The sequence below is a fragment of the Arachis hypogaea genome, chromosome 16 (assembly GCF_003086295.3).
Source record: "Arachis hypogaea cultivar Tifrunner chromosome 16, arahy.Tifrunner.gnm2.J5K5, whole genome shotgun sequence".
Lineage (NCBI taxonomy): Eukaryota > Viridiplantae > Streptophyta > Magnoliopsida > Fabales > Fabaceae > Arachis > Arachis hypogaea.
In genome coordinates, this window is record NC_092051.1 from 63,462,971 (window position 1) to 63,467,823 (window position 4,853).

The 4,853-nt window shown below is 37.3% G+C and overlaps 1 non-coding gene across 1 annotated transcript; it reads right to left on the minus strand.

Annotated features, from left to right (window-relative positions):
* Positions 1 to 3,165: 3,165 nt before the first annotated feature.
* LOC112761640 (small nucleolar RNA R71) lies at positions 3,166 to 3,272 on the minus strand. Its single transcript, XR_003182027.1, has one exon. It is a non-coding gene; the product is annotated as a small nucleolar RNA R71 (small nucleolar RNA).
* Between the last annotated feature and the right edge of the window lie 1,581 nt (positions 3,273 to 4,853).

Below are 4,853 nucleotides of genomic sequence, written 5' to 3' on the forward strand. Positions count from 1 at the left end.
CTTGTCTGTGGTATTCCGAGTAGGATTCAATGATTGAATGACTGTGACGAGCTCCAACTCGCGATTGCAGGGCGTTAGTGACAGACGCAAAAGGATAGTAAATCCTATTCCAGCATGATCGAGAACCGACAGATGAATAGCCGTGCCGTGACAGGGTGCGTGAGCATATTATTCACTGAGAGGATAAGATGAAGCCATTGACAAGGGTGATGCCTCCAGACGATTAGCCGTGCCGTGACAGGGCATTGGATCATTTTCCCGTGAGATGACCGAAAGTAGCCATTGACAGTGGTGATGTATCACATAAAGCCAGCCATGGAAAGGATGAGACTGATTGGATGAAGATAGCAGGAAAGCAGAGGTTCAGAGGAACGAAAAGCATCTCCATTCGCTTATCTGAAATTCCTACCAATGATTTACATAAGTATCTCTATCCCTATTCTATTATTTATTATTCGAAAACTCCATATTATTTTATATCCGCCTGACTGAGATTTGCAAGGTGACCATAGCTTGCTTCATACCAACAATCTCCGTGGGATTCGACCCTTACTCACGTAAGGTATTACTTGGACGACCCAGTGCACTTGCTGGTTAGTTGTATCGAAGTTGTGACAAATTATGAATGTGTAATCACGATTACGCGTACAAGTTGCTCACGTGCCAGGAATAGTTTGGCCTGACTCACAATTTCGTGCACCAAGTTTTTGGCGCCGTTGCGGGGATTGTTTGCGTTTTCGGCAAGCTTTTGGTCCGGTAACATCAGTGCCAAGTTTGATCCGGCAACAGCACCAAGTTTTTGGCGCCGTTGCGGGGATTGTTCGAGTTTGGACAACTGACGGTTCATCTTGTTGCTCAGATTAGGTAATTTTCTTTTTATTTTATTTTCAAAAATTCTTTCAAAAATTTCTCATCTGTTTTCGAAAAAATATAAAAATGTTTTCAAAAATTTGATTCAAAATTTTTAAGAATGAATTCTAGTGTTTCAGGATGATGTTGAATCCTGGCTGGCTGTAAGCCATGTCTAATCTTTTGGACTGGGTTCAATTACATACAATGAGATTCACCACTTAGTGCTATACTGAAAGTATCCATATCTGCTGAAGCTTGGCTGGCCATTGGCCATGTCTAGTGTTTTGGACCGGAGCTTTCATTGAAAGCTTGGCTGGCTAGTGAGCCATGTCTAATTCCTGACTGAAGCTTTAGACTAACATGGCAAGATTCCTGGAATTCATATTAAAAATTTTGGAATCCTTATTTTTTCTTTTTCATATAATTTTCAAAAAAATCCAAAAAAATTAGAAAATCATAAAAATTAAAAATATTTTTCTGTTTCTTGTTTGAGTCTTGAGTCATATCATAAGTTTGGTGTCACTTGCATATGCATCTTGCATTTTTTCGAAAATATCATGCATTCATAGTGTTCTTCATGATCTTCAAGTTGTTCTTGGTAAGTCTTCTTGTTTGATCTTGATGATTTTTTGTTTTGTGTCTTTTCATGTTTATCATATGCATTCTTGAATTCTTAGTGCGTAAGCATTAAAGAATTCTAAGTTTGGTGTCCTGCATGTTTTCTTTGCATTAAAAATTTTTCAAAATTGTGTCTATGATGTTCATCTTGACATTCATAGTGTTCTTGGTGTTCATCTTGACATTCATAGCATTCTTGCATGCATTCATTGTTTTGATCTAAAAATTTCATGCATTGCATAATTTTCATGTTTTTCATAAAAATTTCAAAAATAAAAAAAATATCTTTCCCTTTTTCTCTCATCAAATTCGAAAATTGAGTTGACTTTTTCAAAAATTTTTAAAAATCAAGTTGTTTCTTATGAGTCAAATCAAATTTTCAATTTGAAAATCTTATCTTTTTCAAAATCTTTTTCAAAAATCAAATCTTTTTCAAAATTCTTAGTTATTTTCGAAAATTCCAAAAATATTTTTCAAAAATCTTTTTCTTATTTTTTATACCAAATTTTCGAAAATAACATAATCAATTAATGTTTTGATTCAAAAATTTGAAGTTTGTACTTGCTTGTTAAGAAAGATTCAAACTTTGAGAATCATATCTTGTGATTTCTTGTGAATCAAGTCATTAATTGAGATTTTAAAATCAAATCTTTTTCAAAACTAATTTCTATCATATCTTTTCAAAAATATCTTCTCATCTTATCTTTTTCAAAAAATATCTTTTCAAAATATCTTTCCTAACTTCCTAACTACCTTTCAAATTTTTCAAAATTTGTTTCAACTAACTAACTAACTTTTTGTTTGTTTCTTAACTTTTTCAAAACCACCTAACTAATTCTCCTTTCTAATTTTCGAAAATATCTTCCCTCTTTTTCAAAAATTTCTTTTTAATTAACTAATTATTTTTATTTTTATTTTAAAAAAAAAATTTTCGAAAAAAATACTAAAATTTTCAAAAACATTTTCGAAAATCACTAACTCCTTTTCAAAATAATTTTCGAAAAATCCCTCCTCCCTCATCTTATTCTATTTATTATTCATTACTAACATCTCTCTCACATCTCACCATCCTCCCATTGTGTTCGAATTTCTTCTTCTTCTTTTCTACTCAAAAGGAACCCTTACTGTGAATAAGGATTCTCTTATTTTATTTTTTCTTCCTCTTCTTTCATATGAGCAGGAGCAAGGAAAAACATTCTTGTTGAAGCAGATCCAGAACCTGAAAGGACTCTGAAGAGAAAATTAAGAGAAGCTAAATTACAACAATCCAGAGACAACTTCAGAAATTTCGAACAGGAAAGGAGATGGCAGCCGAAAAAAAAATGCAAGGAGAATGCTTGGTGACTTTACTGCACCTAATTCCAATTTACATGGAAGAAGCATCTCCATTCCTGCCATTGGAGCAAACAACTTTGAGCTGAAACCTCAATTAGTTTCTCTGATGCAGCAGAACTGCAAGTTTCATGGACTTCCATCTGAAGATCCTTTTCAGTTCTTAACTGAATTCTTGCAGATATGTGATACTGTTAAGACTAATGGAGTAGATCCTGAAGTCTACAGGCTCATGCTTTTCCCTTTTGCTGTAAGAGACAGAGCTAGATTATGGTTGGATTCTCAACCAAAGACAGCCTGAACTCTTGGGATAAGCTGGTCACGGCTTTCTTAGCCAAGTACTTTCCTCCTCAAAAGCTGAGCAAGCTTAGAGCTGATGTTCAAACCTTCAGCAGAAAGAAGGTGAATCCCTCTATGAAGCTTGGGAAAGATACAAACAGTTGACCAAAAAGTGTCCTTCTGACATGCTTTCAGAATGGACCATCCTGGATATATTCTATGATGGTCTGTCTGAGCTATCAAAGATGTCACTGGACACTTCTGCAGGTGGATCCATTCACCTAAAGAAAACGCCTGCAGAAGCTCAAGAACTCATTGACATGGTTGCTAATAACCAGTTCATGTACACTTCTGAAAGGAATCCTGTGAGTAATGGGACGCCTATGAAGAAGGGAGTTCTTGAAGTTGATACTCTGAATGCCATATTGGCTCAGAATAAAATATTGACTCAGCAAGTCAATATGATCTCTCAGAGTCTGCATGGAATGCAAGCTGCATCCAACAGTACTCAAGAGGCTTCTTTGAAGAAGAAGCTTATGATCCTGAGAACCCTGCAATAGCAGAGGTAATTACTTAGGTGAACCTTATGGAAACACCTATAACTCATCATGGAGAAATCATCCAAATTTCTCATGGAAGGATCAAAAGCCCAACAAGGCTTTAATAATGGTGGAAGAAACAGGTTTACAATAGCAAGCCTTTTCCATCATCCACTCAGCAACAGACAGAGAACTCTGAACAAAATGCTTCTAATTTAGCAAATCTAGTCTCTGATCTATCTAAGGCCACTGTAAGTTTCATGAATGAAACAAGGTCTTCCATTAGAAATCTGGAAGCACAAGTGGGCCAGCTGAGTAAAAGGATCACTGAAATCCCTCCTAGTACTCTCCCAAGCAATACAGAAGAGAACCCAAAAGGAGAGTGCAAGGCCATTGACATAAGCCATGGCCGAACCTGTGAGGAGAGGAGGACGGAATCCCAAGGAGGAAGACCTCCTGGGACGTCCAGTGATCAATAAGGAGCTTCCCTCTGAGGAACCAAAGGACTCTGAGGCTCATCTAGAGACCATAGAGATTCCATTGAACCTCCTTATGCCCTTCATGAGCTCTGATGATATTCCTCTTCTGAAGAGAATGAGGATGTTACTGAAGAGCAAACTGCCAAGTTTCTTGGTGCAATCATGAAGCTGAATGCCAAATTATTTGGCATTGATACTTGGGAAGTTGAACCTCCCTTGTTCATCAATGAACTAAGTGATCTGGATCAACTGACATTGCCTCAGAAGAGACAAGATCCTGGAAAGTTCATAATACCCTGTACCATAGGCACCATGATCTTTAAGGCTCTATGTGACCTTGGTTCAGGAATAAACCTCATGCCCCTCTCTGTAATAGAGAAATGGGAATCTATGGGGTGCAAGCTGCTAAAATCTCATTAGAGATGGCAGACAGCTCAAGAAAACAGGCTATGGACAAGTAGAGGACGTGTAGTAAAGGTTGAAGGCCTTTACATCCCTGCTGATTTCATAGTCCTGGATACTGGAAAGGAAGAGGATGAATCCATCATCCTAGGAAGACCTTTCCTGGCCACAGCAAGAGCTGTGATTGATGTTGACAGAGGTGAAATAGTCCTTCAATGGAATGAGAACTCCCTTGTGTTTAAAACTCAAGGATCTCCCTCTGCAACCATGGAGAGGAAGCAGAAAAGCTTCTCTCAAAGCAGAGTCAACCAGAGCCCCCACAGTCAAACTCTAAGTTTGGTGTTGGGAGCCA